The sequence below is a fragment of the Neomonachus schauinslandi genome, chromosome 5 (genome assembly GCF_002201575.2).
Source record: "Neomonachus schauinslandi chromosome 5, ASM220157v2, whole genome shotgun sequence".
Taxonomy (NCBI): Eukaryota; Metazoa; Chordata; class Mammalia; order Carnivora; family Phocidae; genus Neomonachus; species Neomonachus schauinslandi.
Genome location: NC_058407.1, coordinates 47,040,682 through 47,054,408, shown reverse-complemented (window position 1 = coordinate 47,054,408; position 13,727 = coordinate 47,040,682). Strand labels below are relative to the sequence as shown.

General features: G+C 35.3%; 1 long non-coding RNA gene across 1 annotated transcript in view; it reads left to right on the top strand.

Annotated features, from left to right (window-relative positions):
- The window catches only part of LOC110570558, a 51,247-nt gene extending 42,319 nt beyond the window's left edge, over positions 1 to 8,928 (top strand). Inside the window, exons 2-3 of the long non-coding RNA XR_002479733.1 lie at positions 7,689 to 7,784; positions 8,901 to 8,928. This is a non-coding gene — a long non-coding RNA (uncharacterized LOC110570558). The remainder of the gene's footprint in view (positions 1 to 7,688; positions 7,785 to 8,900) is intronic.
- Positions 8,929 to 13,727: the final 4,799 nt, after the last annotated feature.

Here is a 13,727-nt window from a genome sequence, read left to right as displayed (position 1 = left end):
GTCCTTCAGATTTTTCTATGCTACCAAAATAGAGCTTTATAATACTGTTATTTTATTCACTTGTGCCTTTGGGACTAAATGGGCAGCTGTAATTTTTGTGAAAGTGAGTAGGTCAAGTGCCCTTCCACACACATACTCTTGTAGGCAGTCTAAATGTGAGTTCGGTGCTAGAGAAATACTTGATGTAAGGTAAATGTCCATGAAATTAAAAGTGATTTTTGTTTTCTTTACATATTACATTTTTAATATTGAATATACTATGTTTTTTGTCCTTACCTTCGTCTGATCTTTCTTAGGATGTACATTTTAATTTGAGAACTCTTATTTTTCTATGAATTTCTTGTTTTGTCCAATGCTGGCTGTATACAAAGGAATTTTGTATAAATGCAATTGATGTTATTTACTCGGCTATTCTACTACTTTACTTTGAGATTTATGCCTCTTTTATTAACATTTTAGCAGGCCAGCAATCCTCAAATGGGCATAGTCCTTTTATTAAGCTACCAGGTTGTAAGTATGATATTGGCATATAGACAAGTTTCTTTTCTTTATGGACATTAGCTAATGGTGAATTTAATTAGTCATCTTTTAAGAGATGTCCTGCTGGGCCAGAACAGTGATCCATCCAACCCAGACTGTCCTAAAGAGCTCCAGTAAGGAAACAGGTTACTTACTGGAATTCTGTCATTCCTAAAGGACACACAGGCCATTTCTAATTTCCCTTAACCTATGTATTGTACTCAGAATTCATGCATTCTTTTAAACTCTTCAGCATGGCACTCCATTCTGTTTATGTTATATATGCATTAAGCTAAAATACTTATTATAAATTTGTTGGAATGGGTAGCTCTGGGGGAGAATACCATTTATAATGTGAACTTCAGTTCTTTCTTTGCCCATAGCTGTTTCAGTTTCTTCACCTGTGAAATATAAAATGATTTCACAGTCTTTTTTTCTCTGCTACTCTCAAAATCTGTTCTGTTATTTCTAATATGGCCAATTCATAAGGCTTGTCTTTCTCACCCTCCTTCCTAGCATTTTTCCCCCCTACATGCCATTTAAAAATAGAATATCATGAAGGAGGGACAAGTTATGTAGGGCCACTGAATTCCTTTGAATTATCTGATGGCTGTACCGAAAAGTTCTGTGGATTTTTAGGAGAAACGGTATTTAATAGCTGTAGTTCAAAGAAAACCAGGTATAGCTTGTATTGAGTGTTTCAGGACATGGATTTATTGAAGGTCTTTTCATGTGACATGAATTCTGCTTTTTAATTCGCTGGAAACTAGTTGAAGACATTGGTCATTCCTTCTTTCTTTTGTCCCTTGTACAGTGCCCATTCTTGAGAAATTATCTTAAAAGAGTTCGGTTGTAGAAAAAAATGTCTCTAATATATTGCTGAAAAATATTTAGAGCCCACCAGAACTACTAAAGAATGAAGATGGTATTTTCCTCCTAACAGATAAAGGAGGAATGTAGAAAAAAATTATAACTCCTTCTTGGTTGATTTCTATTTTTGAAGTTATGGGTTACCACCTAGAAAAGAAAAGGGCTGAAGTGAGTATTATAAAAATTGTTTCCACTTTTGAGGACATTCATGGAGTTAGGTGACAGTTCCTGGGACACATACTTATGATGACAGCATCTTCAAGAGGAGGGTATCAAATACTGAGGTCTTTTGCTATTTAAGTAACTCAGCTCCCTGAAAGAAAGGTAAACCTACTTTAATATCAAGCCACTCTCCATAGTGACTATTTTATTGTGTATAGTATTAAAATTCATGAAAAACAATAAAGCCACAAACTCTGATACTTAGATTTGTATAAATCTCCTTGTTATGTATAATGTTGAAGATATGGAAGAAAATTAACTCTGGAAATATTTACCTTGATGTTCTACATAGAATCACATGTTAAGATGGCCTATTGTTTCTTACTAAGAAATACATTTTATATCATGGCCAGCATGTGCCTAGCATGTTTGTATTCAAAACAAAAGTTTTTAAAAATAATAGTTACTCATGCTGTGTGTGTGAGTGCCAGGGGAAGGAAAGGAAGGAGAGAGAGAAAGAAAAACATTAACTGTAGGAGAGATTGTATGTGTGATAAAGTTCTAAGAAACAATACTCTGTATGCTATGCACTTCCATTTTGTTAAAATATAAACCAAAATAGCAAATGCTGTAGGTGATGCCCCCCAACATTGACTTCAAACCATGCAGGCTATCCTATTATGTTTATTTAGTCTTAATGATAGGTCTGCACACAAAGTATTTTGTCATTGAGAAAGAAACACTAAAATCCTATTTTTTGTTTTTTGTTTTGTTTTTAAATAGGTTGTATTATTCGTAATTGGTGTTCTGGGGGAGAGTGTGTCCTCCCTTTCATCATTCCTAACCATCAGTGCAATGAATTAAAATTGAGAGTTTTTTTTTAAGTGTTAATTTATGCTGACAATTCCCAGGACACAATCAAGTATTTAGAAGAACAGCATATGTATTTAGGCCTTTGGAAACTTTAAATCATCAGTCTGTTGAGTCTCTTCTCTGTAAAGGAGTCCATTGTTTAAATGGCGTGTTTTTTAGTCAATGGGGATAATTCATTCCAAGGAATTTTCACTTTCTTCACATAACTAAGGACATTAGTGAAGCAAGACTACCTTTCCTCAGTGATGTGTCCTTGATTGTAATTACCTTTTTATTTTACAATATGCATGTTACTTTTATTTATTTTATTGTGTCTTAGGCAGTGGGTGCATCCAATAATAATCAAATTTACATTTCTGAAAAAATATTTCTACAAAATATTTTCTGACTGATGACTCATTAGGTTCTGTTGAGTATAAAGAACTGAGGCCAATAAGTGTCATCCCGTGGAGTCAGGAACTAAGGTGTTCCACGTGGGAGAATTTTCTAGAAAAGGAAAATTAGGAATCTTAACTCTACTAATTTTGTTGTAAATTTTAAGAAATTAATGGGATACTTTAATGTATGTATTTGTATATATCTACGTATCTATATATCAAGAGTGAAAGAAATATTTTGAACATCTGGAAAAGTACAGAAACTGTTTTGATAAACACCTGTGTACCCCGTCCGTTAAATCTTAATGTTTCTTCCCAGACTTCTCTGAGTGTATGGAATAGCCGTCAGTGACTTAGAGGTGATACAAGTTAATCATTGTGAAAGAATACTAGTTAGTGAGCTATGGTGCGACTCCCTTAGACCTCAATGTTGCATATTTTTCTGATTCATCTCTTAATGCCATAAGTTTCTTATTAATATGTAACAGTGAAACTTCCCCTTTGTCCTTTTTTAAAATTTTTATTTATTTATTTATTATTTATTTATTTGACAGAGAGACAGCAAGAGAGGGAACACAAGCAGGGGGAGTGGGAAAGGGAGAAGCAGGCTTCCCGCTGAGCATGGAGTCTGATGTGGGACTCAATCCCAGGACCCTGGGATCATGACCTGAGCCGAAGGCAGACGCTTAACGACTGAGCCACCCAGGCAGCACCCCCCTTGTCCTCTTATCTAAAGCAGCTTTGGAAGAATGGAACATTTCTTATATGAGCCACCTGGATTTACATGTTACTCCTATAGGGCATATGTTGTGTTTGTGACTAATAATTTCATTCCAGTTTACTGCAGATTATAATAGTGAAAAGAAAACAGATTTTGCATCCTGGAGCTGTTTCTTTCTGGTTTGGACAAGTTATTTAACCACTCTGTGTGCTTTGTTAATACCTTTTCCATAGAGAAGTTCTGAGAATTAAGTGAGCTAATGTAAATAATTGGCACACAGAAGTTGCTCAAGAAGGCGGCACCTGGGTGTCTCAGTCGGTTGAGCGACTGACTCTTGATTTCTGCTCAGGTCATGATCTCAGGGACATGAGATCAAGCCCTGCTTGGGGCTCTGCGCTGGGTGTGGAGCCTGCTTGAGATTCTCTCTCCTTGTCCCTGTCCCTGCCCCCCCCCTTCTGTGTGCACATGCCCTCTCTCTCTCTCAAAAAAGAGTTGCTCAAGAAGGGTTACTTTAATATCACAAGCCTTCTTTGACATGGTTGATCTTGCTGAAGTCTGATTTCTAAATGAGTGGGGTTATTTCTGCACAAAAATACTCAAGACTTCTCTTCACCCCCCCTCCCCAAACAAAGCAGATTTTAACATTAAACTGCTGATTGTTTTCTTGTGCTCTTGGTTTATTTTTGTACCTAAGGTCTGATAGGCACATAACAAGTGCTTTGTGAACCTTAAACTAAGTGAAAATAGATTGTTCAGATGAAAGGTATGTGGATAAGTCAGTTTTGGGGCTGTTCTAGAGATCTCTTGCCAGAACTGGTATCTTTGTTTTGGTCTTCAGAGACTATTAAATGTGATCACTGAGTCATACTTGCTGTTTTCTCTGTCCCCTGGCTATCTCTCTTAAGATTTTGAAGCTTGCCAGCCACAGGATGTTTAAAAGGCAGAGTAGGCTTTAGCCCAGGGGAGTTTGTTTATTTAAAGAAAAATAAGTTCAAACATCCCTACCATGTCATAGCTAGTCTAGTCATGTTAGAGTTAGTGAGTTCTTTTGATTCTTTCTGGTGGTCATGGTGCCTAAAGGTAACAAATTTGAAAGTTTAAACTTTTCCTGAGATTGCTTGGAACTTTATAATGTAATCCCAAAGAGAAGTCCCTAAAGGAGTGCAAGGAAAGGGCCATTTATTTTGCTAGTTGTTGTTTTTTAATGGGACTCATTTATTTATTTATTTATTTTTAAAGATTTTATTTATTTATTTGAGAGAGCGAGAACATGAGCAGGGGGGAGAAGCAGACTCCCCGCTGAGCAGGGAGCCTAACGCGGGGCTTGATCCCAGGACCCTGGGATCATGACCTGAGCTGAAGGCAGATGCTTAACCGACTGAGTCACCCAGGTGCCCCTTTAATGGGACGCATTTAATTCACATCATATACCATTCCTTCCTAGAGTTATAATACAGATGATTTAAAAATAGAACAACAACCAAAAAAAACCCCCCACACTATTGTGCTTCTTTATCGTGCTATATCTTCATTAATTCTTTGAAGTTGGGACCATGAGAATCTTTTAAAAGGGACAGTATAATTCTTCAGATATTTAGACACAAAGATATGGTAATTGGTGACTTTCATATTTTGGATGATTATCATCTCCAGAATATTTCTCCTTACAGATTCTCTGCCAGATAAGAAAATCTGAGGCAGATATTTTGCCTAGGGTACCAGGACCTATCTCTTGATGAGATCACTTGTAAAAACTAAGTCCTAGAGGAAGTGGAGGAGGAATAAGACAGACAGATACCTGGTGTTCCAGGCAGAGGGAAAGACAAGTCCTTAGGCCCTGAAGTGAGAACGTGCTTGAAGTGTTTAAGGAGAGGCAAGAGGCCAATGTGGCTGGAATGGAGTGAATAAGGGGGAAAGTGGTAGGAGATGATGTCCGAGAGATGTGGAAGGGAAATATCAGATCATGGTCCTTAAGGCCTTTGTTAGCGATTTTGGCTTTTAGAGTAGTGAGATGGACTCAATTAGAGGGTTTGAGCAGAAGAATGACATGATCTGACTTTCTTTTGAAAAGGACGAATCTGACTGACTTATTGAGGTGAGCAAAGGGAGAGGCTGGGAGATCAGATAGGGAACTATTAGAGTAATGCAGATAGAACTAAGGTGGCGTGGATCATGGTGGTCAAAATGGAAGTGTTAAAGTGGTAACATTATGGATGTCTTTTGAAACTGGAGCTCCCAGGATGAACACTTAATGCGTAGCGATGAATATTTCTACACATAGTGTTTGACCCATTTTTAAATGATGTTATTGCTGTGTTCAAATTTTGTCTACTTGATTTTATCCATTATAAAGTTTCCCATTAGTCTTTTACCTAATGGTTTTAGCAACCATTGATCATTTTTTAGATCCGTTTTTTCATTAGGTATTAAAAAATGATTTTCTAATTTTATCATTCCTTCTACATTTATAATTTGGAATCCTATAAAAAAGAGCTTTCACTTATTGGCTGCTTGGTTACTCTAAGGTATTTTTCATATAAGAAAGCCAGGATAAGTGCTTGATTCTTTCCCTTTATCAACTTTCAGAATAATAAGTTAGTGCTGTAGCAGCCTCTAAAGATGACCATGATTTTTAAAAAATATATTTAATGTTTCGGGGGCACCTGGGTGGCTCAGTCAGTCTAGCATCTGACTCTTGGTGTTCCGCTCAGGTCCTGATATCATGAGTCATGGGATGGAACCCACGCTGGGCTCCGCGCTCAGTGGAAGTCTGCTTGGATATTCTCTCCCTCTGCCCCTTCCTCTGCTTGCGTGCACTCTCTTTCTCAAATAAATAAATAAATCTTTAAAAGAGAAAAATATATTTAATGTTTCAATGGTAGTCATTACCATTTTGATGTTCAAAATGTCATTATCATTTGATGTTCATTTGATCTTAAAATACGTCTTCAATGTAAAAACTGTAAAACAAGGTCTGAGAAGTCTGACTTCCATCTCTGTCCCTTCCAGCCTGCTTTCTCTTTTTTCTGTAGATAATCATTTAAAAATGATTTGGGTTTATCCTTCCAGTGCTTTTTTCCTTTTGAAAGAAAAAAACCCCAAGTCTGTATTAATATTTGTAGTCTTCCCATTTTTTTCTTTTTTTTTTTTTACAAAAAGAATAGCATTGTGTGTAATACTAATTCAGGTATAGCATGGGAAGTAGGGAACTACTGGTCTCCTTGAGGGTTATTCTTGAGACTTGTCAACTTTTTATTCCATGTAAAAGAGTTTCTCATATTCCTACCTGTCTCCACAACAAGCAGCTAAAGAACATACATGTTAAAAAAAAAAAAGCCTACTTGTAACATTTAGCAATATTTAGCAAAATTATATATGTAGCAATTCCCCTTTTAGAAGTTTTCCCCAAAGATTGCAGTAACAAAATTACAAAATGATATGTGCCTTTGTTCTGGTCCTTGAAGGCTTGTACCTTGTCTTGTCTTTTAATTATGGCTTTGTTTACTGAGGAAAAAACAATAATGATGATGTAGTTGGCATTGATATCAATGGTTATGCGTGGAAAAATGGCGTTTTGAGAATTTGCCATTTTGAAATAGTACCAGGTTAAATATCTCATCAATTAAAATTACATCACTCATCAGTTTATTCTTTCAGTAAATATTTACTGAGCACTTACTGCATGGCAGTCATTGTCTTAAGTGCTCAAAAGGTATCAGTAAATAAAGCCAATAAAAATCTCCTCTGGAGCTTCCTTTCTATAGGTGTGAGGGGGAAAGAGACAAACATGCATCATCAGCTAATTTATTGTTTTCAAATGTGGAGTTTTAGGGCTCCCCTCCTACATCTTCCTTTTTTCTTTTTCTAGTCTGTAAATGACATTCTTAGGAATTGCAAGACCCTGGTGGGTGGAAGGCATTGAGGACTGAAGAATTTATAGATCTTTATACTCAGTGTGTGTAACCTAACTGTATAATTCTGGTCTTGTGGGATGATAGCATATATTCCATCTCTCACACCTCATCCTCAGCCCTGTTAATGTTTTTTATTAGAAGGTTGCTCAAGAAATTTTTTGATAGTTCCTTTTATAGACACGAAAATTTAGAAAATTGTCTTAAAGATTTGATGTTTTTGTTATATTCTTAATGACTACATCTTTATTTCAGAAATGACCATTAAGAAGTAGATGCCCAGATGCAAAAGTGATGAAACAGTCAATTTGTCATAAAGTAAGATGCAGCTGTGGCTTTTCAACCAGATTAGTAAGTGTGGCCAAAAATTTTTTAAACTTTATACTTATTTTATCTACTTTGAAAAGCATTGAATAAAAAGTATAGTGGACATAAGTGTCAACTTGTATTTCTGTTTTTACTTTGGATTGTATTTCTGTTTTTACTTTGGTTTGTAGTACAAATTAGAGCATGTAGCTCTAGAAAATGTATGTCTGTGTTGTAATAAAACAAATATAGTTGAATGTAGGCTTAATTGCTCTTGATTTTTTTAATCCTTTTCCCTATATTTATTTCATATCTTTTCTTGATTATTACAAGATTATCACAAATATATTAACTCCTCCTTTACTACCTCAGAATTTGCAAAAAAGGTGCACCTCATCTTATGTACCTTTTTAGGAACCATAAAGGTAATATTATAAAATCATAGCTTTAGAGGAAATATATGAAAAAGAGTCACCATAATACCACTATCCGAACACAGCTACTTTTAAAATGTTTGGATATTTGTTTTCCTTCCCAGCCTCTGTTCTATACATTTAAAAAAAAACAAAACCCATCATTTTGATCATAGTGTCATGAAGATTATGCTTCTTTTATATCTTTTAAAATTAAATTTGTTTCAGATGTTTCTCCCTGCAAATAAAAATGTACTCTTCAGTACAGGGTTTCTTATTGGGGTAATTAAAATGTTCTGGAATAATATGGTGGTGATGATTATACAACTTTGTGAATATGGTAAAAAACCACTAAATTTTACACTTTAGAGGGGTGAATTTTACGACATACAGATTATACCTAAAAACTACCCTTCAGGATACTAAATCTTGGTCAGACTAAAACCCAATTGAGTACTGATGTTTTAGAATATGAAAATGTGCCAAGACATTATGATGTACCTAGAAGAAATGATCTGATAGTAGAATAGTGTTTTTTTAATAATAAAAATAATAACTTTTATAAATATTTTAATAAAAATATTAAAATACTTTTATTATTAGAGACTTATTGTCTCTTAAGTTTTGGTAATACCAAATGTCATGATATTCTGAATGTACTCTATCAGCATTTTGCTAACTTTTTATTTTTAAGAGGCTTCCTGTTTTGAAACTAACATTTCAACTTTTCTACCTGAAATTTTTTTAGGAACAGAATTGTATCTGTTTTTCTCAGAAGAGAATTCCACAAGGTAAGAAATTGTTAATATAGTAATAAAACAAATATAGTTGAATATAGGCTTAATTGCTCTTGATTTTTTAAATCCTTTCCCCTATATTTATTTCATATCTTTTCTTGATTATTACAAGATTATCACTATTAGCTCCTCCTTTACTACCTCAGAATTTGCAAACAAGGTGCACCTCATCTTATTTGGAGTTAAGATTAAAAGGGTGTGATAAAAGTAGTCACCTTTGGAACTCAAGTACTGCTTTTCATGGCATCCTTATTCTTAGCATTATTAAGGAACTTATTCTTAGCATCCTTAGGATTGGGTTTTTCCATTTTAGGAAAAAAGTTTTCTTCTTCCCTTGGGGCCCATTCAACTTTTACCTCAGTGGACATTACCTAAATGACTTGGGGTGGTAGAGGAGTCGTGGAAGCTCTTTTAGGGGCTTTAAGTTAAGGGAGATTACTTACCTATGTTTCCACCAATGAAAATTATAGAACTCCTACATTTAGTTTAAAAAGTGGAATGCTTTCTACTACGTAGCTAATAAAATATTTAGTAACATTTAGTATTAAAAAATCTAAATGATCATCTTTACAATGAATTTTAAATCAACATTGATTTAGATTGTTATACTTTTTAGACTTCTGAAGGATGAAATGGTCAAATGAGTAGATAGTAAAATCACCTATTGGTGTGCTTAAAATCAATTGCTTGGCCTTAAGAAGTTACATTGTTTAAATTTTCTCAGGAACTCTTTGGTATAGGTAGTAGTGATCACTGCAGATGAATTTAATCTGTCAACTGGAAAATGTTTATAAAGTGAATTATTCAGATCAGTAACTCTTTCTCATTTATTGTCCTTTGTGCTGAGGGGAACATGCACTCCCAGACACATCTTTCCCACCTATTTTTGGAATTGCCACAGGTTTAATCAGGTCAGTTTTTATCCTGATAACTGAAAACAAAGGGTTAAAATAAAGAGACCTGTTGGCTGCTGAGGAGAGAGTGGGGGAGCAAAGCATCAATAGTTTTTACTTCCAAGTTCTTGTGAAGCTTTTCCCCTATATTTTTCTTCTGTCTCTAGAGGGTAAAGGGAGGGAGTCGTGGAACCTGTGTGTAGCACTATCTGATCCTCCAGGGCACTACTCAAAGGCAGTACTTCAGGAGAAATCCAGATCGTTCTTTTCCTGGACCATTGTGCTTAAAGTGAAAACAGAAATTTCAGAAGATTTAATCTTAGTGAACTTGATCTGTTACATTTTGTCCCTGTTCTTTGGGCAAATGAAGTTTGAATTCTTAAACATTAATACAATCTGTGATACAATGAAGATGGATCATACTACTGTCTGGTACCCTTAGGGCTCTCCTGTAAGTGTTGGGTAAATATTTATTTTTATAAAAGCCGATTCTTTCATAGCTTTTTTTTTTTTCTTTAAGATTTTATTTATTTATTTGTCAGAGAGAAAGAGAGCACAAGCAGGGGGAGCAGCAGGCAGAGGGAGAAGCAGGCTTCCCGCTGAGCAAGGAGCCCGATGTGGGACTCGATCCCAGGACCCTGGGACCATGACCCGAGCCAAAGGCAGAAGCCCAACTGACTGAGCCACCCAGGTGTCCCCATAGCTTTTTTAGAGTAGAAGATAATCAAAACAAGATTATTCATATCTATATAGTATCATCCTCCTACACAGTCAGAGGTATTAAGAGGACAATGACAACTTTAATAAAAATTACTGTTCACTGTACACTAGCAGATGGTTGAAATGATAAATTTTATGTTACATATACTTTACCACAATTTAAAAAATTGTTTAAATTTTTGAGCAACTCTGTTTACTATGAAAGAGGATGGTTATGTTTGAAGTATCAGTTTTTAACCTCAAGTACAGGAGTACTGAGTTAATGATATTCCTCAGTTTGTGTCATACCCATCATCATTGGTTCATTAAAGGACTGTTTTTCTGTTTTCCTTTATAACTAGTCCCCATATAAGTGACCTTTTAATATATTTGATATGTATCCCTTTATGTCTTATAAAAGGTTTTATTATTTCATGTATTTTAAATTATACATTAGATCTTAGTCAAATTCTTGTAGTCCCCTTCACCCACCTCCCTCTTTATTTCTAAGATTAGGCCATGTTGCTGAGTGTTCATCTAATTTGTTTTGTCTAACTGGTACATTGTATTTTAGGTTATTTATTAAAATGAAACTGTTAATGTAAAATTCCTTAAGTGTATAAGGAACATTAAATGAGCATTTAAGAAAAGTCCCAATTTGTGGTCATTTTTTTATATTAGAATTGAATCTGAAGAATGGAATTAGATGCTATGGAAGATAAGAGGAAATATAAACATCTGTCTCAAAGGCTAAGAGTCTGTTAGAACAGTCAAAGGAAAGAATTGTGGGGCCTAACAAAAACATGTATTTTTCTTCTAGAAACTGTGTTAAAATGCTCAAATCTGGGCACCTGGGTGGCTCAGTTGGTTAAGTGACTGCCTTCGGCTCAGGTCATGATCCTGGAGTCCCAGGATCGAGTCCCACATCAGGCTCCCTGCTCGGCAGGGAGTCTGCTTCTCCCTCTGACCCTCGCCCCTCTCATGCTCTCTCTCTCTCTCTCAAATAAATAAATAAAATCTTTAAAAAAAAAATGCTTGAATCTCCAGTGTTAGCTACAAAAGCTTAATAGTTGAAAGATAGCAGTAATATTTTGGAACTTCTACATTAGCTATTACTTTTTAATTTCTACATTGTATTATATTTGAACATTCATCTTATTTTTTCTTTTATTTCTTTGAGGCATAACCATGTTCTGTGAATTCCCATCACTGAATCTAATACAGAGTAAGAAGAGTACAAATGCAGGTTTCTAAATTTGGGATGCAGAAATACCATTTCATCTGTAGTAGCACATTATCAGCAAAAGCAACTTCTCTTGGATCCCCTAACTAGAAACTACCAGAGAGTGGGAACTTTAGAAGCTCCAGGTCCATGGTGATGGTATGCCTTGCAGCAATGAAGAGGAAAGAGAGGAACACTCCTATGAGAGGATAGGGTGATCCCTGACTTTAGAAGAAGGATAATGATAGCTGTGATTGGATCAGGGAAGGGCTTCCAACAGATAGAAGAATCTAAAGGTACCTTGTGGGGAGCAGTTTGTGTGGGAGGAGGATCTTAGGGGCACTTAGTTCTGGGAGCTAAGAGAAAATGTGTTACTGATTCAGTAATGGAATGGAAAAGGGTAAGAGAATTCATGTTTGCTAAAAGTGAAGCCAATATTGAGGTTTATTTATTTATTTATATGTCAGCACCTAAGTATTTATAAGATCTTTGATGGGAAGACCAGCAACTCTGCAAGTTGTTATTGAGTTAGTATCCCATGCATTGTTGAATACTCCCCACACTCTTTTTAAAAATAACAGTTCAGAGAATTAGACATCAGGTAACATAGTCCCTTTTTCTAGTTTCATTAGTTTCTGAGTATTTTATACGGCATAGTAATTTCATTATTCTCACTTTGTTATCTTAAGAGATGGCATAAATAAAACAGATAGTATTCTCATTTTACAAATGATGAAACTAGGAGTGGAGTGAGCTTTAGGTTCTTTTTACTAATCTACACTGCCACCCTGTCAACTGATATTTTCTCTATATAGAATATTTAATTACTAGTTTTAAAGTAAAAAATGTTTCTAACCTGGAAGAGCCTCATAGCCTAAAAAGTTTTAAAAACACACATATACAAACAAAAATCTAGCCAACAAATAATTATTGATAGTCACTTAACCTTAAGGTTCATTAAAATAGCTTTAATAAACTAACTTGAATTTTGTCTGCTACTGTTATATAGATTATTTCAAAAATAATTCCAGTTTGGGGCACCTGGGTGGCTCAGTCTGTTAAGCGTCTGCCTTCAGCTCAGGTCATGATCTCAGGATCCTGGGATCCAGCCCCACGTGGGCCTCTCCACTCGGCGGGGAATCTGCTTGTCCCTCTCCCTCTGCTACCTGCCCCCCCCACTCATGCACTTGAGCGCTCTCTCTCAAATAAATCTTAAAAAAATTTTCCAATTTATAACAAATGCCATAAATTTAGATTTTTTAAAGTTTAGAATATGCCTGTTTACTTAAGGATTAGGTGTCTAGTTTTGATGGATGGGAAAATTAGAATCCCCAGTTTGTGGGAATGGAACGAGCAATTTGATCTCACATATTTCAGAATATGGTAATCCCTTCCCCCCAGATCATTTGTTTGTAGTATGAAAATCAGGAAAAGTGTGTTATAAACCTGTATCTTTTCTCCTGAGTGACTTAATTTGGTTCAGGCCCAGCTTTAGTGGTATAAGTACAGATCAAGTTTGGTTTTGAGGAATCCAGTTTTATCCTGGGGCATTCTAGGTCTGGAGTGCCCTTGGATATAATAACCATTTGGTTTCAATACCTCGTTGACATTTGATCCTGTGGAAAGATTGTGAGAGATTTCACATGTAGGTGGTGGGATAAAGGAACACAGATTGACTCATAGTCTATTGAGTAGATTGGAGTTATAGGACTTTGAAGTTTAGCAATGTTATTGTTATTCAAAAATAGGCTATGGTGTTAAAAAGACAGGTCTTCTGACTCTGATTTCTTACTGTATATTAAGACTTCAAATGTAATTTAAGTAAATCTGAACTTTAAAAAATGTGGATAACTTTATCTTTTTATGAAAGAATACAGTTATTTCAGATACCTTTTTTGTTTCACGTTCCAGTCTTCTTTAGAATTCCATATGAGCTGCCTTTTTTTTTTTTTTTTTTTTAGCTG